Below are 25,234 nucleotides of genomic sequence, written 5' to 3'. Positions count from 1 at the left end.
GGAAATCACTCCATATCCTTTCACAGAGATCTGCCTCAATCTTTTTTGTAACTATATGGCATTCACTGGTCACAACTTTTCTGAAGCCCTTTTGTTACTACAAAAGGAGGTCTGGAGTACATTCATGCCAATATTATGTGTAAGGATTAATGACGAGAGATTTTTTTTTTAAGTAAGGTGTTGGTGTAAATGGCCATTTCTGCTCTGTTTATTGTCTAAGAGCAGCTGTGTTTTGAGTCCATGATTTCAGGCTTCTGTTGATTTTCCTTTAGGAGTTATCCCTATCGCCCTGTCTCTTCATTACCCTCTGTGCCACCCCTACCCCCACCAACAACTGGAAACTTTTCCTGGGCCGAGAAACATGCTTAACTATCCGCTGCCATCAAACACGTTCTCTCAGGAGTGGTGCCTCTGTATACTGCAGCAAGATGCCCAGCTAGAGGGGCCAGTCAGCATAAAATCCACCCAGTATTCTGGCCAAGTCACGCCAGCATTCATGTGGGAGTATGTCTACCCAGGGTCAAGTTTTCATCATTTTCAGAAGGCACTGTAGAGTCTAGCCACAGCTCGGTTCTCAACCCTTCTTTCCCTTCATGTTACCATCATAGCTCTCCAGCCTACACCGTCTGAATTCTTGGAAGTTTTATGCTAGTGTATCCTTCCCATTCATTCTCCCTCTGTAGTCTTATTTCTGCCCCTTCCACTCCTCCGAAACTGCTCAATCGCGATTCCTCAGGAAATGATAATCCTACTGGACAGCAAAGAAGAATCTGGCCCTTGGAACCTTTCTTGCAAGCCATGTTTCTTTTGACTTCTGAAGCCTACAATTCTCCTCCTTCCTCTTCCTTTTGTTTTTGTTTTTATTTAAATTTTTTATTGTTATGTTAATCCCCATACATTACATCATTAGTTTTAGATGAAGTGTTCCATGATTCATTGTTTGCGTATAACACCCAGTGCTCCATGCAGAATGTGCCCTCTTTAATACCCATTACCAGATGAGTGAACGGTGGATTCCTTCGATAATCTCTTCTAAGTATCAGTAGTTTCAGCCAGGCTTTTGACAGAAGATGAATAATAGACGATTCAAAATTGGAAATGCTATCCTGTTCTCTCACAGGTAGTCCACATTTCTGATTGAAAAAAGGTCTGATGTGTGGATGGCAAAGATGCTGTTTCCTTGTGAAGATAAAAGGACTTGCCTGATATTTTCATCTTAATGGAGAGTCATTTTACCTCTGGACAACAGTGAGCTAACTGAGTACTTTCAAACAGATCAAGGGCAATTCTCACCAAGCATTTTAATGTCTGCACAAATCGATGGCAAAGCCAAACTTCTCTACCATAAAGCCCAAAAGAAATGGCCCACCTTGGAAGGTTTTGAGGATAAGAAGTACCAAAGATCTGTCCTGACCGTAGAGGATCCTTAACATGACCTTGTAAAATGTTTAATTTTGAGACCAACTGCATACCAAGGGTTAACCAGGTAAATCACACATTGTGATCCTAAGGCACTACATATGGCAATCAGTTGAGCAGATCAGGTTAATATTATCCATTTAGATGTCAAAGTGTGCCTGCCAAAATGGATCATTTGGTCTTAGGAGAATTAATATTTAGTGGCTTTTCCTGACATAAGTTGGCCACTAGGTTGACTTGCTTGTCAAAACCACTTCTGTGACCAAATAGGAAGGCATGTCATCAACACATGAGAGGTACTTGTCTTGCTGTGGCTAGGTCATCTAAAAACAACCAACTTGTTTAGTTATAAAATTAAAAGAGGGGCACTTGGGATCCAGCCCTGTTTTATGCCATTTTAAATAGACATTTCATCTGTCAAAAAGAAGGCCTTTTCTGTCCATGTTAATTTGTGCCATGTCGTTCAGCAGTAACGGCCCTGAGAGAGAATTATAAGCATTGAACCTCTGTTGAGATCATACACTTAGGCCTCTTTATGGATTCAATGTCCAATGATAAATCAATAAGTTCCATGAAAAGTCTTAAAATGCTTCTAACTGATTGAAAGACTGCATTCTATCTTCAGAAATATATTCTGCATGCTGATTTCTCCCTTTCAATTATCCATACCTATTTCTCAATCTCTCCTCATGCCTCTTCTTATATACTCTCCTATAGTTATCTTAACATATATCTTATAGGCCCAATTAGTTTTCTTTTATATCGGATCATCCAAAGCTTTGAACAGTAATTCTATAAATATATGAGTGCTGTTAAACTTTTGTTCAAAAAAAGAATGAATAAATAGACAATAAATAGTGGATAAATGAATAGATAGGTGAATAATATTTCCTACTTTGGTTGTGTTCAAAAATAAAGTTCCTAACCATACTGTTTGGAGACTCAGAAGAAAGAAGCAAAAAGTCAAAGGATGTGATGAATGTGATCTGTGTCTTTTAACTCAAGAGGTGGTTTTGGCCTTCAGTCAAGAAAATTTGGAATCCTATCACTCTGGATTGCCAAGGTACAGATCTTGAAAATGGATGGGCTCCATCAGCACTTGAAATGAAGTTACAGACCTTGTCACATTGGCCAAGCCACTGTAATGTTCCAGTTGGATTCCTCTAATCTAAGTTCCTCTAAAATCTAAAGAACTCCCAGAGTCTGAAGACTGTAAATTCCTTAATTTTTTTCATTTCTGTTGTGGCTTCCATGTGTGTATTGGGGAGTTATATTTAGCCTCCAAAAAGTTTTCAGTTGATTGATAATATATTTGTATGTAGATACCAGCTTTTTTTCAGTACATTACACAACCTAGTCAAGGATTTCCTGTATTTTTCACCTCATGACCTACATAAGAAGTGATCATCTCATACTCCAGAGTAAATGAAGGAAGCTGGTCATGGTGATAGGCCCTCTGGGCCGCCATGGGGACTGAGAAGATCCAACCTTAGCACAACAGTAGCACCATATTCTGGTGTCTGTCAGAACCAAATTTGGGAAGCCCTGGTCTTAAGTTTATAAACTCAAATCTTAGAGTAGAAAGTGCTTAGCAGGTCCAGTTTTGTATTCCCAGGCCTTAGATTAAATTACTCTGAAATATCCAAGATAGTGATTGTTTACTGTATGTTTGAAGATTTCTAAAGTCTGTTCAAAGACTGTTCTGCTGCAGGAAAATCGTTCCTGTACAGTCTCTATGTCGGCCACCTTACTCTCTGCCACTTATAGTCAGCTCCTTTATCTTCTCATAAATGAAAGTCAACGTTCTCATAAAAACTATCCTTCAAAACCTTGAGTAAGTCACTTGTCAGTCTCTTTGGGTAAATTAGGTCAATGTTTTCTATCTCTTTTCACAGGGCCAGTTTCCTATTTCCTCAATATTTTATCTCCTTTTTAAATTTTTGGTTCTTTAAATTCACTGTGATTTCACCAAATTTTTTAAAAATACAGAAATAAAAAAGTGGCAAATTATTCCAGAAACATCTGGCCATCACTGCCTATATGCATATTGGCTACTTACCTCTTACTGTGGTCCACTGACATTCTCATGTATTATTTCATTGTTAGTGGTCAGTTGATGCCATTTACACTTAAACAGGTGAGAAACTGTGAACAAGGGACTCAAATAATCAAATTATAAATTATAGCTGCCATTGAGTAAAGCACTATACTTAATAGGTCTTTTTTTTTTAACAAAAGATTTTTATTTAAAATTTATTTATTTAGAGAGAGCGTGAGAAAGGTGGGTGGGGAGGTAGGGGCAGAGGGAGAGAGAGAATCCTCAAGCAGACTCCCCACTGAGCATGGAGCCCAACTTGGGGCTCGATCCCACGACCCTGAGATCCTGACCTGAGCTGAGATCATGACTTGAGCCAAAATCAAGAGTCAGACACTCAACTGACCAAGCCACCCAGATGCCACAATACTTAAAAGGTCTTGGCAAATTTTATCCCATTTGATTCTCACAACAGCCTAACAGGTAGATATTAGTATTTCCATTTTATAAATGAAGACACAGAGGCTCAGGGACATTAGATAACTTGTCCAGGGTTGGTCTTGGATTCAAGCAGATTAATTCTTTGACCATGGCTACTTACTGTTTCTGAGAACAGTAGTTCAGAATAATAATGGTCAGACCAATTTGCACTATGTCCATTATTCTGGTTCTTTCTGTAATCACCCTTATGTGGAAGCCAATTCACATTAAAGTTGACTTCTACTTCAAATTGTACTGATTATCTCCTTCAAAGGACCAAGTATAACTTCAAAAGAGTTAATGCTTCTCAAAATATGCTTCTAAGCATATTTTTTCTAATCCATTATGGTCATGTGTTTTTTATTGAGGTGTACTTGACATATAACATATTAGGTGTATAACATAATGATTCAATATTTGTATATATTGTCAAATGATCACCACAATAAGTCTAGTTAACATCCATCACCATACATAGTACAAATTTTTTTCTTGTGAGGAGAACTTTTAAGATTTGCTCTTTTAGCAACTTTCAAATATACAATAGAGTATTATTAACTATAGTCACCATGCTATACATTACATCCCCATGGTTTACTTATTTTATAACTGAAAATTTGTACCTTTTGACTCCCATTCAGTCCACCCCCTACACCCAACTTCTGCCTCTGGCAACCACCAATTTGTTTTCTATATGAGTTTGTTTCTGTTTCTTAGATTCTACAAATAAGTGAGATCATACAGTACTTGTCTTTTTCTGACTTACTTCACTTAGTATAATGTATCAGGGTCCATCCATGTTGCCACAAATAGTAGGATTTCCTTCTTTTTTATGGCTGGATAGTATGCACACCTTTTCAAGTCAGTGCTTTTGTTTTCTTTAGATAAATATCCAGAAGTGGATCATTATGGATCATATGGTAGTTGTATTTTTAATTTTTTGAGGAACCTTCATACTGTTTTCCAGAGTGGCTGCACCAGTTTGCATTCCCACCAATAGCGTACAAGCATTCCCTTTTCTACACATCCTTGCCAACATTTGTCACTTCCTTTTTGATGATAGCCGTTCTAACAGGTGGGAGGTGATGCATAATCATGTAGCTTCTCGGAAAAACCTTATTTATTAAGCAAATAACACTCATCATGTGTCTAAATACTCTTCTAGGTGCTTTATAACTATGAACTCATATAGACTATGCAATAGGCACTATTTAAATATGGAAAAACTGAGGGAGAAGTTAAATAATTTCCCAAAGTCCCAGAAGTAGCATGGAAATAGAGCTGGGATCTGAACCTATGCATCAGAGATGAAGCACTTCACTGCTCTCCAAGCCTCTATTGCTTGCTGAGCAATGTGTTATGTAGAAAGTGGGATGACTATTTTAACTCTGTTACTGAATTTAAAAACCATAAAGTGTGTGTTTGTTGATAGGTGTGTGTAGGCAGACATATGCATACAGACACACCTTTTAAAAACTTAGAAACAGGACGCCTGTGTGGCTCAGTCGGTTAAGTGTCTGCCTTCAGCTCAGGTCATGATCTCGGGGTCCTGGGATTGAGCCCCGCATCAGGCTCCCTGCTCGGGAGGAGCCTGCTTCACCCTCTCCCTCTGCCCCTGCCCCCCACCCACTGCTCATGCACGCATGCTCTCTCTCTCTCAAGTATTTAAATAAATGAAATCTTTAAAATTTAAACGATGGAAACACCCTCTTACTCAGGGATGGTTTTATTCATAGTAACATAAACCAAGAAACCTATGATCAGATAAAAATACAAACCTCAAGTTCAAAACTTCCAGTGCAGTAACATATATCAGAAGCCACCACAACCTTTCTCTTAGTTTGAGATACCTAAGTTCTCAAGCAGGTCCAAAATTTGGTGTCTTGACTCCATTCCAACCAGCAGAGCTGAGACAGGGCTACAAGCTCTGAAAATTAGCCTAGATTTACCCATCCTCAAAGTGAACTGAAAGACCTTGAAAATTTTTCAACCTCAGGTCTACATGATGTCAAGTCTGCCTCTGCTTTCATGATTGGAGAGGATGTTATTCAGTTATGACATATCAGTCAGTTTTTAATGGCAACTGCATAAATACATCACAATTATTTTACACTCTCAAATGCTGGTCACTGTATCTCATAAGGTTGTTCAATTTATCTATCTATCTATCTATCTATCTATCTATCTATCTATCTATCATCTATCTGTCTAATCTATCTATTTTTTTATGGCTGTTCAATTTAAACAAGGAATTCTATCACACAATACCCTCTATCTAATTAATTTTAAATAATGTGATTTGGAAGGTATTTGGGAGTCCCCTTGTATTTCCCTCTAAGAGGCCTGGGACGGTTTGACTTTTCTTGAAATCAGCATGTATTTCAATGGGTGAAAGAAAAGAAATGTTCTGTCTTACAGCTTTTGTTTGATATGCACAACTGCTCCTAAAACAAGACCCTGAGTGAAAAAACCAGTAGAATTTTAACAGATACTATATATAAGTATAGGTATTGCCCAGGCAAGCAGTAAAACCCATAGGAAAAACTGCTATAAAGGGGGTAAGCTTGGTATGTTTTGGACATACACACAGTAGAGGAAGAGCTCTGGGCATTGGAGTCACAGTACTTCTGTTCAAATCCCAGCTCTGCCATTCACCACTTGTATGTCTTTAGGCAAATCACCTATCTTTTCAAAGCCTTAGATCACTTGATTATATAAAAAGAATGCAAATAATTTGTAAAAGTGCTTTGAATATGATAGATAATGTATTAATTAGCCCCGTTGCTGTCCCCCTTGTAGGTGTGTATGTATATATATATATATATATATATAAACACATATATATAGAGAGAGATACAAATGGTTTTCTTTATTCTGAAGATCCTGTGTTCTTATTTAGAATTTGATATAGGAAGTTAACAAAGAAAAAAGGAAATGCTTTGGGCATCATCAAAATGGTAAAAAAATAAAAATAAAAATAAAAAGGGACCTGGCTCCCTTTAGGTGCTCAAAAGCTAGATGCTCTGTTGTAAAATGTCTAATATTGGCTGACCAGCACATACTAATCCAAATACGACATGCAGTAATGTTGAGCCAAGTGTTTGCTCTATTATCCTGGTTTATTGTGAAATATTTTATTTGAAACAAAAACAAAAGTACACAATTTCAATTACTAGATAGGTTTCCATGATGCAGACAAACTTATCCAAAGTAGGATCACCTTCCACAGGCTTAGAGCTAGACAAAGAGCAGTAGGCAGCATGGATAGGCTATGTACATAACTTTCCCAGATGTAGCACGCTGTGATAAATTCTATCTCGACAAAGAAACTACACTTATTCAAAGCAAGTTGGGAAACACTATTTCAGGAGTCTAACCCTTCTTTAATCATATACTTGGATGGAAGAATGTTCTTATGCACATCAGCTCAGTTCAATTCCTTCCAGAAGGACTGACATCTTAAACTGCACTAAACAATGAATCACCTTGTCAAATAAAGTGCAAAATGGAAAACCTGTTACCAAACTCATCTGATATAATGACATTTACAACAACATGTTTGAAGTGATAAACCGACAATAATAATTATATTTCCTTTAGACTTTGATTGTACTTTGAAAGTTCGATGCAATCATACTTTCTTCCTTCAAGAAAATTTTACACCCCGACATTTAATTTCTGAAACTTCAAACCTTCTATGAACATGCAAATCACAGTTGGCATTAAAAGAAGCACTCTCGGCTCTCTTTCAGGAGCCTAGAATAATGATGACGATGATGATGCAAACAATGGCTAAGTATAGGAGACTTTTCCTGTAATTCAAGGTTGATGGAAGCATTTCAGTTCGGAAATGACAAATAGAGCACTTTTCTTTCCCTAACAACGAGATCCTGCCAGTGGCCTCTCTTGAGGAGAATAAAAGCAGAATTAAGGCCATGTCAAATGCCCACATGCATAGAATTTTTGCACACAGTAGGCACTTAATTATTATTGAATAAATAACCATGGGATAGTCCATATAGCATTCTGAGCATTCAGAAGACTGGGTCCCTCCTCTCAGGATGGGCTTTTAATTACCCTTAGATCCCAGAGCAGGCTGGATATTCCCCTGCCATGAGTTTAGGCCTTGCACACATTCCTGGCTTCCTCTGCTGCCCTATAATCCTGCTGGGTCAACAGGCTCTCCAACCTGCTTCTGGGCAAACACCCCGCTTCCCCCGGGAGGCCAAGCGTTGGACCCTCTGCTACATTCCTAAATTCTCACTGTTCCAGCAGTTGTGCTCGAAGCCTGTGGGCTCCCACTCCCTGGCATTCTCCATCTGTGTTTTCAGTAGGTCTGGCTGAAACTTAGGTGGGGAAAAATATTATAATTTTTGACTAAGATGAGATTTTATATACTATTTGAAGGTACCAGTTATCCGTACACTATCATGTGAAAATGGACATTTATTTCTTAACTGTTTTAGGCACTCTACTTAACATAAAAATGGTATATTTTTATGTCTAGAGTTGTAATCTTACACAAGTGAAGGACATGCTATATACATTTATTTTTCTTTATGATTCCTCAAGTCTTATATGGCCTCCCCCAAGAGATAGTAAACTGTAATACTCCAGACCTAAATTATGAATGTGTTTATTAAATTACTTGTTTGAACTACTTTGCATACAACTGCATCGACTATCAGATTGCAAAGTCCTAGCGGTCTCTATGCCGTTCTGTCAATGCTACCACCAGGCCTTCCAAAGGGGTCGCACTCCACAAATGGGTTAATATTGAAATGAATATACCTATTTAAATAGAGGATATCCTGGACTTAAAGACAAAATACCAAAAGGCAGTTTGACACGGTCTTCCAAAAGGCAGGGAGATTTCCGAAGCAGCTTGACTCACGTCGGACCTGGCCCATAATCATCCCACAGTTCATACTTGTTAAATGAATGAACAAGGAACAGCAGGGAGACGTGTGATCTATGGAATGGGAGCCAGTCTCACAGTGTGAAATTCAAAGGAAGGTAGTCCTATTGACAAATGCACAACTCGGGGTGCCGTGAGGCCACAACGACCAGTGTGATCACTCATGACGTGGCCGCAACTTCCTACGTACCTCTAATGCACACACTGCCTGTTACGTCGCCCGGCGTTGATCATGAAGCCCATTCCGCAGATGAAGACGAGCCTCTTTCCCCAGGTGCAACAGCAATCGTGGGGCTGAGCCGAGTCGTGAAGTCAGGCTGGTCCCTTCAGAGCTTGTCGTTTTCCCACTACCCTTGCTGCCCTGCTTGTCCCCGAAGGGCATGAAAAGTGCTGAGAGCCAGGCAGGGAGGGTGGGGAAGGAGAGCAGGCTTGCCTTGGTTCAGACTCATTTCAGGCAGTGTGCATTTGAAGCTGTGAGGTCAGTTAAGAGAGGGGATGTCGATTTTGTTGATTCTAAAAATGAAACTTTTCTACATACGCGTGCATAGGACTCCAGCCAATTTTTAAAAAATTCTTTTGACCCAAAGTGTAGAATAACACTTGCCCATTCCTTGAAAACAATAAGAGATGATTGGTGGCCACATGCTGGAATGGTTATCTTCCCTGTGCTCTCCACATCATTATTTGTAAAATCATCGACAGGGGGAACGTGATAAAGACTCCATATTGTGCAGGATACTGCTGCATTCAAATAGCTTTGTCCCTTTCTCAAAAAATCAGCCAGGAAAACTGGCTAATTGGAGGGCCAGCAAGCCCATGAAGCCTACATAATGAATTCCAGGGACAAGGACACATCAGGGTTCACATTCTAGTAAATGACTTTCGTAGCAAAGAAATTGGGAGGTTGTCTTCCCACGTGTGGCGTCCACAGGAACAAGAGCTTTGTGTAGCCTGCCAACATCATATGCGTAGAGCCTGGGCTAATGTCTGTATTAATTTAACTTTTCGCTGGAATTGCTGCATAACTTTTTCTTTTAAATGATTCACTGCTTTACAAAATGAAAAATCTATAAAACGTAACGAGGACTCTATGACAATTAGTGCCGTATGCTCTTTTTTAATCCTCTTTTGGAAACTGAATTTTTCATGGTTCAGATACTGTTCCAATAATTAATTGGAAAATTTGCCATATTTTTCTGAATTAGCGTTCTTCATTTTTCTCCGGGGAAGAAGGTGAGGAACTGCAAACCACTTACCTTTACAGCAACCTGGTTGAAACCACAAGTTAAATGATAGCAATAGCAGTCATACTTTTATGTCTCTCTCCAGATCAGTAATGTTCAGCAGTCACCATTCAGCAGCCGTAGCCTGTGTAGTTCAGCCACTGAGAAAAGAATGTGTGCATCAAGCATCAGTGGTCGGCACAGATTTGGGGAAATTTTGTCCATAATGCCCATAGGTACTTCTTAATATCACAGCTACTGATTGAATCTGTTCAAGTCCAAGCTCAAGTCAATACATTACTTTAACAAAAATTTCTAAGGCACCTCCTATGTGTTAAGCCCGATGCTAAACATTGAAGATACAAAAGTTTCTCAATCCACAGTCATGGAAACCAACCCTGATAATTTGCTCTTATCTCCTGCATTTAATCCCTTAGCTAGTGCCGTTGATTCTGTGTGCAAAACAAATCTATTTCTTTCCCCATTTCTTTTGCAAGAGTCCAAGCCACGATCATTTCTTGCCTGTACTACCGTAGTATTCATTCACCCATCCATCTCCCAATCTACTCGACAAACATTTATCGGGCACCCACTATATGCCAGGTGCTTTTCTGGGTTTAGGAGACACTGCTGAACAAGACAAACAGCGTCCCAACTCCCATGAAGCAGCATTCTAAAGAAGGAATACAGAAAATTTTAAAAAGAAGGAAAAACCAGCCAGGGATTAGTATACTAATGATAACAAAACAGGAGTCCATTGTCAGAAACAATGGCAGTAAGTAGAGATGCCTTAAATTTTTCTTTGGGTCTTCATATTCAGACAAAATATGCTATTTGTCTTTGACTTCAGACTTCGGAAGGCAAAATAGCTGAGTGCCCACTTCAAGGTCATTTTTGGCATCCTAAACTTGTCAATAATCATGTAGGGTAATCATGTAGGTTTCCAACATTGCCAACCCAAGTAACAATATCAATGATACAAACGAGGGGCAGATCTCAGGACTGTCTCTCCTTCACTCATTGACTTTCAGCCCCTTCTCTCTACCCATTCACACACCAAGCTCTGTTAAACCTGGCCTGTAGCCCAGACTCTGCCTTTACCCGGACCTCTTCCCTTCAGCTCTTTGCATGATAACTAACTCTTTTCTCAGGTCTCAACCTCACCTCTTGGAGGTCTTCTCTGATGACAACAGCTACCAAAATTAGGTCTCCCTTCCCACTACTCCATGCCAATATCCCCCATCAGCTATTTTCCCCTTGAATTTCTTATTTATTGACTCTCTTCCCCACTGGGCTGAGAGCTACCTAAGCACTCGTGCTATGTTCATTTTGTTTACCGCTGTAGCCTCAACACCCAGCATGATGTCGGCGATGATAGGTCTTTAATAAATATCCATTCATTAGACAATAGAAAAATAAAAATAAATACAACAGTGATCCTTTAAGTTACAACCCAGTAGGGGAATAAACAAACAAATAAAATAATAATAACACAAAAAATGAATAGCTTCCATTATTAAACAGTCCACTATATGCTGCGCATATTGTGTGCTCAATGTTCTATTTCATTTATTTCCCACAACAAATCTATGACCAAGACATTACTCTCCCTGTGTATTTTTTAGGAACAACTAAGAAACTCAAAGCTCAGACAGAAAATGTACCTTGCCCAAAGTCATTGTTGGTAAGTTGTGGAACCGGGGATTGGTCATAGAAAGCCTTGGCTTCCATACACAGAACGAAGACTCTAATCTAGTTGACATCTGGGAGGTAGTGAAGGTGTTTTGAGCAAAGTAAGACAATTCTTAAAATGTTTTATGAGTAAGAGTATTCATTCCTGGAGTTATAATAGATCATTGGTACTTTTAACTCTGTGAAACCTAACTGGAGCTGCTATTCAATTTCCCTCCCAACCTCTGCCCTGGGACTCCATTTCTGATTCTACTCCCTCAGTTAAAGAAAACTGGGTTAACTTTTAGGGTGTGGAATGCTCCTGTGACACACAAATAACCACAAGGACAATTAAAATGATAAAAATCTTAGACCAAATGTGAAATAAAGTCAAATATGGTTTCTCCTGAATGTTTATAATTATTTTAGAGATAAAATCATGTATTGTGCAAAAATTCATGAACTCTAATTTTCAAGAAAGAAAATAGCACAATTACAATAAGCCTTACCTAAATGTGTTTTTAACACATTATTATTTATACCAAATTTTTAATATTTAGTATTTTCAGTGTGCCTGGTTTGGTTCAATTCTGTTAAACAAAAAAACACCTGCAAAATGTATTTCTTCATGTGGCTAGATCTATTCCCAGGTTGTGAAGAAGCAAATTATGTATTTATGTTCTTCTTTCTTCTCAATTATGAATATAAAGTCAGGGACAAAATGTATCCTTGAGCAACATAATAATTTACGCAAAGGCCTCGCAATTAAACAAGCATTCTGCCAAGATTTTTAAAAAAAATATAAGGGAGAAGGCAAGCACAAAAGAAATTGACTTGCAAGCTATGAGGGCTGATTTGAAAATTTTAAAGAGAGACGCAATTCACATATAGTTCTGTGACACTTTTCCCTTAAAAATCCATTTTGATCATTTTCAAATGTCATTAGATATTCTTCACCATTCTTTTTACTCTATTCCCCATACTGTGCATGACATCCCCTTGTCTTATTTATTTTATAACTGGAAGACTGACCACTTAATCCCCTCCACTTATTCCGTCCATCCTCCCCAACACCCTCCCCTCTGGGAACCACCAGTTTGTTCTCCATGAATTTCTATCTCTTTTGTTTTGTTTTGTTTGTCCATTTACTTGTTTTTTTAGATTCCACATGTAAGTGAAATCACGTTTTGTGTAATAAATACGTAATTCTTCAACGTGAGGCTATGTCCTTATTTCTTTAGCAAAGCTTCCTTTTGTATAGTGAAATTTTTTTCAAGATACTTTTTAGTTTTTTAGTTTTAATAATGTAAAAAAAAAATCCCATTTGAGTCAAAATCTTTTAAGATAATCAGCTTCATTAAGGTATAATTTACTTAAAATAAAATACACCCATTTTAAATTTACATTTCAAGGAATTTTAAAAAAATTATATGCCCTACCTCCACTATTACAATTAAGCTATAAGATCTTCCAGGGGAAGGGTGTGTCCCTTTGTGTCTCCCACTTTCCTGGCCTATGTAGCAACAATATGTCAATATAGATGGGCTGTGCCTATTATAGGATGTCATATAAAGAGAATTACACAGTATGTATGCTTTTGGATGTGGATTTTTTTCACTAATCATAATGTTTTTGATATCTATCCGTGTTGTTATGTGTGAGGGAAGTTCATTGCTTTTTATCGTTGAGGAGTATGAATTTACCACAGTTTGTTTATTCTTTTTTCCCCACTGAGATATTTGGGTTACTTTAGGGTTGGCTATTTTAAAGAAAGTTGCTATGAACATTTGTGTACAAGTTTTCCTGTGAAGATGCTTTCTTTTCTCCAAATACCTAGAAGAGGGTTTTCTGGGTTATATGGTAAGTGAATGCTTAACTTTACAAAAACCCACCAAACCATTTCCCCAAAGTGATATTCCATTGAACATTCCCACCAACAGTGTATCAGAGTTCCACTTGCTTCAAATCCTTGTCAACACTTGGGATGGCCAATCTTTTAATATTAGCCATACCAATATGTTATAGTGGAATCTCACTGTAACGTTAATTTGCATTTCCCTAATGACTCACGATGTTGTGTTTTCTCATGTGCTTATTTGCCAACTGTGTATCTTCTTTGCTGATGGAACCATTGGGTAAATGTGCCTGCCCTCACCTCTGTCCCCCAGGACTGTATGGGATTAATGAAGGAATTGCACATAGGCTTTGTAGCTGGGGCTCTGCTTTCTGGGGAACCCAGGCTAAGACACAATTATATAGAAAATGTTTTCCTAGTATTATTATCCATAAGAGACAGTCTTAAACTGCTCTGTTACTACATGCAGATATGAAGGAGCTAGAACATGGCATACTCTCCAGTCTCATCTCTCTGGCTACATGGGGACTGGGGGGAAATCTGTAAAAGGAGGCATGAAGGCAAGTATCTGGTAAAATCTGATGCTGGCATGATCTCTTCTTAGTTGGCATAACCTTCAATTGGTCAGGTGTGACCAACATTATGTGGATATTTTCTTCCTTCCTGTCTTCTTTTTTATTTCCTTTTCATAAAACAAACAAACAAAAAACTAAACTAAAACTAAAATGCTTTCATCACATCATAGTGGGATCTTCCTCAATGTCTTAGTATGCCACAAAACTTCACACCTTCAGATCACTGTATTTGGCCTCTTCTCTTGCTGATGCCTAAAGGACATGGAAAACATTTGAGAATTAAAATTGCTCAGCCACAACTATATATGAGAAATTAGCACAAACACTAATCTCCAGAAACAACAAACCTAACGATGTGGTGTCCCACCAAGCTTAAAGACAAACCTTCATCTTCCCTGGAGTCAACCAGACTAAAACTCTGAGAATACATTATAATTCAGCACCAACATCCTCCAAATGTTGGAAGGTCCCTGCATGCTGTGACTGGAGTCATGCAAAATCTGTCTTTCCTCCCAAACCTATTTCATTAGCTTGCTAAGTTGAAATTCTTTGGAGTTGCTTCTTTAATTTAATATATATCTGTCAGCAGATCTTGTTAAATTGTAATATGTTATCTTGTAGCTCTCAAACTTTAATACAGGCCCACTCGTTGAGCCTTTTAGAACAGATTTGTTTACCAGTTTATGAGAGAACTTAACTTTCAAGAAATAGTACATAGGAAAGGAAACTTTTCAAGGAAAACGATTTGGTAAAGTTTCCCGAAAGGGTCTGGAAGGCACTGAGTAGATTAGAATAGGCTAGGTTGGTGTAACAAATAGATGCCCAAAGCTTTGTGGCATCAAAACGAAGGTCAGTTCTTGTTTACAAAACCGTCCACGTTGCTCCACATAGTCTTTCAGAGACTTGGGCTGACAGTGGCAAGGCCATCTTCAGCACAGAACTTAAAAGGCCACTCTGAGAGTTGCATCCCAATCAGGCATAAAGGAAAAATAGCATGGGGGAGCACATTAGTGAAGTTTTATGAGCCAGGTTTTCAGTTATACTCCATTGGCCAGAACATAATCACATGGCCCCACCTAACCTCTAACGAGGCTGGAGGATCTAGTCTAGCTGTGTACCCAGGACGTTGAAGAAAGTAGACTTTGGCAAATAGTTAGCAAACCACAAGGAGACAAGGCCTGAGTGGGTCTTGGGTTCCAAGGTTAGGTATTTTTGAGGCAACTAGAGTAACCTGGAGAAATCAGATGGGAGATGAAGTTCAATGTTAGCTGTCTACTTTTCTGTAACAAATTACTACAAAGCTTAATGCCTTGAAACAATTTTTTGTTTTTTTTCTGTGAATCAGGAATTCTGGACTCACTTGGCTAGGCAGTTCTGGCTCAGGGTGTCCCATGAGGTTAATTCAGATAGTGGCTGGGGCTTTGGTCATCTGAAGGTTGGGCTGATCTTGGAGGATCCACTTCCAAGGTGGCTCACATGGCTGACAAGTTGGTGCTGGCCATTGGACCAATTCTTCTTCATATGGACCTTTCCCTAGGGCCCCCTGTGTGTCTTCAAGACATTGTCATGGGCTTTGTCCAGAAAGAATGATCTAAGAGAACAGGATAGAAACTTCATTATCCTTTATGACCTAGCCCAGGAAGTCACCTCTGCCATATTCTCTCTCTTTTTTTAAGATTTTTATTTATTTATTTGACGGAGAGAGACACAGTGAAAGAGGGAACACAAGCAAAGGGGGAGGGAGTGGGAGAGGGAGAAGCAGGCCTCCCGTCGAGCAGGGAGCCTGATGTGGCGCTCGATCCCAGGACCCTGATCACTTAACAGGTCCAGATCACTCTGATCACTTAACGAATGAGCCACCCAGACGCCCCACCTCTGCCATATTCTATGTCACATAGACCAGCCATACTTCAGTGTGGGAGGATGCTACATAAAGGCCTGAATACCAGGAGGCAAAGATCATAGGAGACCATCTTACAGGCTGACAACCAAGGATTTCAAAGATCAACCAGAACTAACCTACAATCAACTGTTCTCTCCATCATTTAGTGCTTCAGTGATGAACTGTACAAATTAGCTGTACACACTAAAAGCAGATTAACTCAATCTTTTCAAAGCCTATATATCTATCTACCTACCTTGGGCATGAATCACTCGACACCTGAAACAAATTGCTGAACAATCTTTGAAGTAAGCATCAGGAAATATTCCCTTACTCTTTAAGTTTTTATTCTCACTCTCTAGGGAGCCCACTCTACCATCATAGATGTCTCACCTGTCCCTGACCACCTGCCCAAGAACACACTTCTTAGATTTTAATCTGAGAGCCTCATATTTGTAATTCTCAGCATTCTTTTCCTTGTAATGCCCATATCTTGCTAATAACTTAAAATAGGAGGTAAAGAAAATAGAAATGAGGCCTCATCTTCCTGTATTCTCCCTGGAGTTTTTCATTATGAATAATCTGGAGTTTCTAACAGGAAAACTGACACCCGAGGAGCCTGGTTATGATCAGGTGCTAGACTTCCTAACAATACGGCTATTGTTGTGTATAGTGTTTGTTAGACTTCTTGCATATAGAATAGTTAACTAGGAATCAAAAAAGATCCAATATTGGCATGGTGCTCAGTAGCAATATCTCCAAATCTAATACCATATAGGATATATCCAGTCACAGGCATGCTCCAACACAGTCTGCCAAAAAACAAAATAAAACAACTTTATACATCTAAACATACTAATTTGTAGCTGCTAATTTGAACTTTCTGAAATTTTGGTTGTTTTGAAATTTTTTAATCTCTGGAATGCTTGAACCTACATATGGGGTTGCTATAAATCCAGTGTCACCTGGATATTTTAATAAGGCAGGAGAAGTTTTCTCCTCTATCCACCAACTGGTCCACCTTAGCAAGATGGCATCTCCCAGAACTCAGTAAGACGAAGTTATAGAAGTGTAATTCTGTGACAACAAAAGAGTAATCCTTGGTAAACAAAACATGGAGAGTGGGAGAAGTCACTTTGACACCAAACCTGACAGCTTCAGCTGCCAGGCAGGCCATGGACGCCTTCCCGGAAACTTCCTTTTCTGTTCCTTTCTGACAGGCACGTGGACATGAATGTCTTTGGGTGGCATCTCCTGAGAGTCCCTCAGATATTTGATAGTGGCAAATTATTTTCATTGCCATAAATATCCATTTCACAGTGGAAAACTCTATCAGTGTTATTAATATTGCCTGGGCAGAAAAAAAGGGAATATTTCAGAAACTTTTCTGAAACTGTGATGACCGTGCACCATGACAGTGATGAATGCACAGTGCAGAGAGGATGCTTCTCTCAGAGGACTCTGCAGCCTGAGCTCCAGAAATGGAAGCTGCCTAAAGAGAAACTCAGATTGTCACTATTTGTGTATTTATTTATTTATTTGTTCCTGCTGATAAAAAGAAAAATATTCATCAAATCTGGATCAAATTAAAGTTGTTGCTTCTTCAAAGAAAACACTGAAAACACGCCTCCCTTATGAATTTAGGATTATTTCCTGAGAATAATGTCTTCATCATAGCTTTTCCTTCATGTATAAAAATGTTTCCTGAAAGCTCCATGTTCTTTTCTTTTGTGTTTACCTCCAGCACAATTTACTTAGCTGGCCATTTCTCAATAAATAGAACTCAAATACATATTTCTTCAAAATTTCCTAGCATTGTTCATTTACAAATATATGCAAATTTGATTTAAATGCTCTCTCAAATATATTTAGCAGATGGTAAAGAAAACCATATTTTGAGGTATCAGGTTCCTCCTCACCCTTAAGATTGAGACTTACATTCCCCTGACTAACTGGACTATAGCAATGTTGAACTGTCCAGCCATCACTATTACATAATTTCAACAACTTCTCTAGAAGAATTTCTCTAGAATTTCTGTGTGCATGTGAAAAATGGCAGGGTGAACAATAATAAATGTAGATTTGATACTCTCCTTGGAAAGTATTTTTTTAACCCCAACATTTAGCCACCAATATTTTGCTTAAAAGAAATGCTAGAATAATTCCACATTCCAGGGTAATTGCAGGATGTCTGATTCCTTCTGATCCTTAACTACTGGCATAAGAGGATGGGGGTAGCTTCCTCGATGTCCTCAGGATAAAGTGCCAAATCAAAGAGCAAAAGAATCTGTCAGAAAGCATTGGCTCTCTTACCCCTGTGGACTAGAAAAGATGCCTATGGCAGACTTTACACAGCAAGAGCTCCCTTCCTGCTCCAAACATGCCATGCCATCTCAAAACTTTCTAATTTTCTCTTTTGCACATGCCTTCCCTTGCCTAGAACACAGAGGTTCCTGCTGGCTCCCATGGCAGGCCCACTGTTCATCCTAGTGAACTAGATGGAACTACATGGTATCCCTCCTAAGTAGTCTGTAGAGGTCTTACACCTGCAGTCCGCAGTTGTCCTAAAAGGTGTTGTTTGTTTGCGTGATAGTCTTCCCCACTAGACTGTAAAGTCATCGAGGACGGGGACTGTCGGCAGTGAACTCTTTCAGTGCCCAAGCTCAGCTCAGTGCAGCACATAGCACATACTCAACAACTATTTGATAAAGAAATAGACCAATTTGGGGGCTCCTGGGTGGTTCAGTCGGTTAAGCAACCGACTCTGGGTTTTAGCTCAGGTCATGATCTCAGGGTCATGAGAGGGAGTCCCGCGTCGGGGCCTGGTACTTAGCTCAGAGTCTGCTTGTGTTTCTCTCTCCCTCTCCCTCTGCCCCTCCTCCCTGCTCACACACACTGTCTATCTCTCTCCCCTTCTAAAATAAATAAGTAAATCTTAAAAAAAAGAGACAAATTTTATATTCTCCAAGTCTTTTCATATCCTTTATTAGGTTATCTCCTTTAAGATAAAAGACCTTGTTTTGGGATTTTAAAAAATTTTCTTCATATACTTCTATGGGAAATTTTGGTCTTTGCAAAGTTGGATGTCTTAATTTGCTTTCTATCAAAATTTCAAGTTATATACTTTTTTTTCAAGTTACATACTTTTAAATTTATAATATAAAGTGCAACCATCAGCCTAAAATATTTAGGCGTGCAACAGATATTTCAGTTCAGGCACTTGGTGCACAAATATGTTATGTAACCATACACACACAGTGGTAAATAGTATTATTCCATTGGAAGGTGGGCTCCCTGCTCTTCCCTGGAATCTGAGTGGGCCTGTAACTGCTTCAAAAAAAGAAAAGAAACAAAATGAATCTTAACTTGAAATGTATCATAGAAGCAATTAGTCATCAAAAAGAATGAAATCTTGCCATTTGCAATGACGTGGAGGGAACTAGAGTGTAGTATGCTAAGCGAAATAAGTCAGTCAGAGAAAGACAAAAACCATATGATTTCACTCATATGTGGAATTTAAGAAACAAAACAGATGGACATAGAAGAAGGGAAAGAGAAATAAAATAAGATAAAAACAGAGGGAGGCAAACCATAAGAGACTCTTAATTTTAAGAAACAAACTGAGGGTTGCTGGAGGGTAGGTGGGTGGGGGGATAGGGTAACTGGGTGATGGACATTAAGAAGGGCACTTGATGTAAGGAGCACTGGGTGTTATATCCAACTGATGAATTACTAAATTGTACTCCTGAAACTAATAATACACTATATATGAACTAACTTGAATTTAAATAAAATAAAAAAAAAAAAAAGAAGGAGCAAATATAAGTGCTAACAATAGAACTTCTACAAGAAAACATAGGTGAAAAATATTAGTGGCCCTGGCTTATGCAAAGATCTCTGCATTAAGACATGATGAGCAGGAACTATAAAGGAAAAAATTGAACTTCATAAAAATTAAAACCCTTTGCTCTTCAAAAGGTAGTTAAGAAGATTAAAGGTAAGTCACAGACTGGGAGAATATATTTGCAATATATATTTGATAAAAGATTTCGATTCAGAATATTTAAGAACTCTGAAGACTCAAAAATAAGAAAGCAACCAATCTAATTTTGAAAGGAGAGGGTGGTGGTGCAAAAGACTTCAATAGATGCTTCACAAGAGAAAATATACAAATGGCAAATAAGCACACGTGAAGGTTTATTAGACATCAGGAAAGTGCAAATTAAAACTACCGAGACATGCCATTTGTGACCAGTATGACTTAAATGAAAGGGTCTGCCAATGCCAAATACTGGCAAAGGAGGTGGGCAGCTAGAACTCTCATACCTGACAGGTGAAAATGTACAATGTTTGGCAATTACTTAAACGTACGCCTACCTCATGACCCAGTATTTCTACTTCTAGGTCTTTGCCCAAGATAAATAAATATATTTGTCCACAAAAAGACTTGCTTATAGCGGCTTTATTCATAATAGCCAACTCTGAACCCCACCTAAATGTTCTATAGGAAAATGGAAAAACCAATTGTAGTATATGAATACAATAGAATAGCACGCATTAAAAAGAAATGAACTACTTACACACACCACACGGATGAAACTCAAAAACATTATGTTTAGTGAAAGAGGTCAGGCAAAAAAGAGAACAGATCTTACAATTCCCTTTATGTGAAGTTTAAAGATTAACCAAAACTAATTCACGGTTATAAATATCTACAACAGCCATTGCCTCTGGCGGGGTTGAGAATTGACATCAGGGAACTTTCTCAAGATGATGGAAATATTCTTCCAATGGACACGGAGATAGGCTCCCCGTTCAAGGCCCCATTGTCTCAGCCGCTGGGAGTGCCCTCCGTGAAGAGCGTTCAGGGGTCAGCCCATTCTAAAGCTTTTCATCGTCTTCCCATTGCCCAAACTCAGGTTCCCTACCTCAGGCCCTACATGATCTGACTCTAACCCTCTAAAAGGGCACCTCACGTTGTTCTCCTCTGTGCTTGTTAAAAAACAGCCAGCTTGGCTGGCCAGATGCTTTCAACTCCAGTTCCTTCCATCACCCTCTTTTCTGGACCCTTCTGGTTCCTTTAGCTCAGATATCCTTCTTGCGCGGCCACCTTGGACCACTCTGTATCACTGATCTCCCTGCACATTCACCATCCCTGCGGATTTCTCCTCAGGGCTTCCCTTTACAGAATGATTAATTGTAGACCTTGTCTGTCTTCATCGCTGTGCTGGAAGCTCTAAGCAGGGACTAGTCTGCTCACTACTCTATTCCTGGCCTCTAGCATGATGACTGCCACATACATGTGCTCACCATGTATGGTCCAATGAAATAGAGAGATTGGGAAGTGGCAACCATAACTGCAGTATCTTCCATATGGCACATGTCTACATTTTCTTTAAATCAAATTAAACTCAACCTTAAGCCCAGATCCTGCATGGATGGTGGGAAATAACGAGGTCATTAGCACTGACTCTTGGAAAGGGGGGCGGGTATGCGTACCAACTCTTCAGCACCCCCACGTCCTCAGCCGGGGGCCTCCCAAATCACCACCTGTGACCCCATTCCACTCTCACATGAGGTCTTCCATGTCCTCTGGCCCCCGCTGACACTGATCCTTGCAGACACCGCATCTCTTCGCTTCCACTCTAGGACTGCTAAAATAATCTCTTCAGTGCTAAGAAACTTGTGCAGAAGAGTAAGAGCATTTACCCCAAATTCTTTTCTGAGCCAAGGGAGGTTACCCTATAGAAGTGGTGAGAGAGAAAGAAATGCAGGAGGGAAAAACACAAATTAATGTCTCAGTCAACTGTTTGTTCCACAGGGAAAGATGACTAAATGAATGAGTAAATGAATCCAGGTCACTAAAGCTGTTAATTTGCTCTCATTAAAGCCACTGGTTGCGTCAGCCGCCATTACATTGGCACAGCCACTTGTCACAGGATCTTGCAAAGGCTTACCACTGCTCTTGGTGTAAAGACCAAAAGCCTTAACAAGGCATGCAGATGTTCTGACAAGGCCTAATCCCAGACTTTTTCTCCAGCCGTGCTCTCCCTAGGCAGTAGCTCTGAATTTTCACTATGCTTTAGCATCATCTGGGGAAGTTAAAACAAAAAAAAAAAGACAAAAACAAAAAAAGAACAGTCAATTCCATCCCAGAATTAATATAGCTGAATCCTAGAGATGGGGCCTGGGCCCTGGTATTTTTTTTAAAGCTCCCCAAGTGGGGTCAGGGTTGAGAACCATTCCTTCAAAGTCTCTAGCTTTGAGGGCCTTTTTTCCTACTTACTGCAAAGTAGAATGATTTTTCTCAATTTTTCAGACTAGGCCAACCAGTTGGCATTCACTTCTAGCTTTTTCCATTGTGAATGACCAGTAATCTTCATGCCTCAGTCTAGCTATCCTCCTCAGAGAAGTCTTTCCTGAGCAAACAAACAAGGTCAGGTCCCCTGTTTCATGCTCTCAATGCACCCAGTGCATCTTCTCTAAATCATTTGTCATAGTTTGCAATCATTCTCTTGTGTGACTTTTGAAAAATTAATGTCTGTCTCCCATATTAGATTGTAAGACCCACGAGGGCAGGAAGTATTGTGGAATTTGTACATAATTATATCCAGAGCTTAGGGCTTTATAGGAAACAACAAAAATTTGTAGAATGTTTAAATAAACAAAGAAACCTGCCTGTTTTAAACAAATGAAAGAATGGATGAATGTGGGAACCTATGAACATTACACTTAGAGTATACAATTAAGTACATAGTATCTGATAAAGACAAGACAGAATACCCTTTTTATTTAATGAAGTTTGAAAGACCTTGAAAATACTTTCATGGATGGTAAATTGACGAACTTAGTTTTCAAACATTTGTGATTTTTAACATTTATACCAAATAATGTCCATGAATATTTGACATTTTAATTATTGAAATTTAATTTTCTGACTCGAATAAAGAAAACAGTCTTGTGGAAAAAGAAAATCTTGGCTTGTCACTGAATGAAGAAACAAATAACTTCCAAAGCCTTACAAACTACAATATTTTTACCTAGGTGCAAAAGTCATCCCTATAAACACCAAAAACATGTCAAAACAAAATTAGAGTAACCTCTCTGGAAATTTTTTAGGAGATGGAAAGAGTTTCTGGATTCTATAACACAATGTTTTGATCTTTGGTTTACTCAAAAAAAAGAGAAATCTCAGTTCAAATGAATGAACTGTGGGTTTTCGGTGAAGTCATTGCTTAATTTGAAGTGTTTCTTTTGGAATTTTATATACTTGCCCAAAAAAGTCTTTATAAAAAAATCTATAGAATTTTACTGGAATATATTTTTCTTCTTTCTTTAAAATATGTTAGTATTAAAGGACTGTAGTTTATCACTTAAACTCTAAGTATGAAAAATATTTCTATTTCCCAACAACTCCAAGTTCAAGAAACCACCTAGATGATAAAATTATAATGTGTAGGTTGAGTCATTATTTAGTTCTTAGGGTACTTTTTTATCATGAGCCTCATGAGTACTTTCATATATGACTTCTCTAATCATAATGCCTGTGGTAGTTACATTGGAAAATATCAGATACTTATTCTGTTCCTTTTTTTTTTTTATTAAAGATTTTATTTATTTATTTGACAGAGACAGAGACAGCGAGAGCAGGAACACAAGCGGGGTGGGGGGAGAGGGAGAAGCAGGCTTCCTGCTGAGCCGGGAGCCCGATGTGGGGCTCGATCCCAGGACCCTGGGATCATGACCTGAGCCGAAGGCAGTCGCTTAACCAACTGAGCCACCCAGGCGCCCCTATTCTGTTCCTTTTAAAGATTACGCCTAGGGGGGCGCCTGGGTGGCTCAGTCGTTAAGCGTTAGGCGTCTGCCTTCGGCTAGGTCGTGGTCCCAGGGTCCTGGGATCGAGGCCCGCATCGGGCTCCCTGCTCGGCGGGAGGCCTGCTTCTCCCTCTCCCACTCCCCCTGCTTGTGTTCCCTCTCTCGCTGTGTCTCTCTCTGTCTTAGGGGCGCCTGGGTGGCTCAGTCGTTAAGCGTCTGCCTTCGGCTCAGGTCATGATCCCAGGGTCCTGGGATCGAGCCCCACATCGGGCTCCCTGCTCAGCCAGGAGCCTGCTTCTCCCTCTCCCACTCCCCCTGCTCATGTTCCCTCTCTCTGCCAAATAAATAAATAAAATAAAATAAAAATTATATAAAGATTACGCCTGGGTGTCTCTGTTCTGTACTTCGCAGTAGGAGTATATATGCCGCTATCTGACATTTAAGGAGAAGTGATATTTGCAAAGTCCTTGAGCAGCTGCTTCTAATGTTCTGCTCTGCGTGTTGTGTTGATTAGTGGCACGTGGCAGGCGATGACACCCCGTTCAGAGGGAGGCAGTCAGAGGCTCTCCCCGAGCCCCGGAACACTTGCCTCAACCAATGATATTCACTGGTGACATTTCTCAAGCTATTCTGATGGCCTCCCCCGTCGCCCCCCGGCCTCCTGCCCAGGCTGACCCTTGACATGGCTGGCGGATTTGCATTTATAGAGGACATTCTACGCAATATTTATGAAGCAAACATTACTGCGTGTCTTCCGTGTGCCAGACACCGAGCGGAGCCCTGGGAAGGCAAAGGTAAGCGCCACCTTCTATCTTTTCTGTCAAGGCGTTTGTCTTCTTAGTCGCAGGAGGCTAACAAAGTCGGCCCCCCTGTTCGGGGCCAGGTGTCTCATTCACGTGAACAGACCCCATTCTGTGCCTCAAAACAACCCTCTGGGATAAGGATTGTTTTCGTTTCATTTTGCGGATGGGAAAACTGAGGCTCAGAAAGCCTGTTCGCTTGCCCATGAGCGAGTGCCAGACCGTCACGTGCTTTCTGCGAAAAAAGTCCCTGGAAACTAAGACCTCAGAAGAGACGGCAGGAGCATTGCTCATTAGAGGATCAAAGCCAAATACCACTAAGAATATGAGGGGGAGAGGGCTGGTAACAGTGGCGCAGGGGGAGGAACAGATGCTTTTGGAAATGGCAGAGGGCGCCTGGGTGGCTCAGTCCTTGAGCGTCTGCCTTCGGCTCAGGTCATGATCTCAGGGTCCTGGGATCGAGCCCCGCATCGGGCTCCCTGCTCTGCGGGGAGCCTGCTTCTCCCTCTCCCACTCCCCCTGCTTGTGTTCCCTCTCTGTGTCTCTCTCTGTCAAATAAAT

The sequence above is a fragment of the Mirounga leonina genome, unplaced genomic scaffold, assembly GCF_011800145.1.
Source record: "Mirounga leonina isolate KUSES-001 unplaced genomic scaffold, KU_Mleo_1.0 Mir_83, whole genome shotgun sequence".
Lineage (NCBI taxonomy): Eukaryota > Metazoa > Chordata > Mammalia > Carnivora > Phocidae > Mirounga > Mirounga leonina.
Note: the sequence above shows the minus strand (reverse complement) of the source record.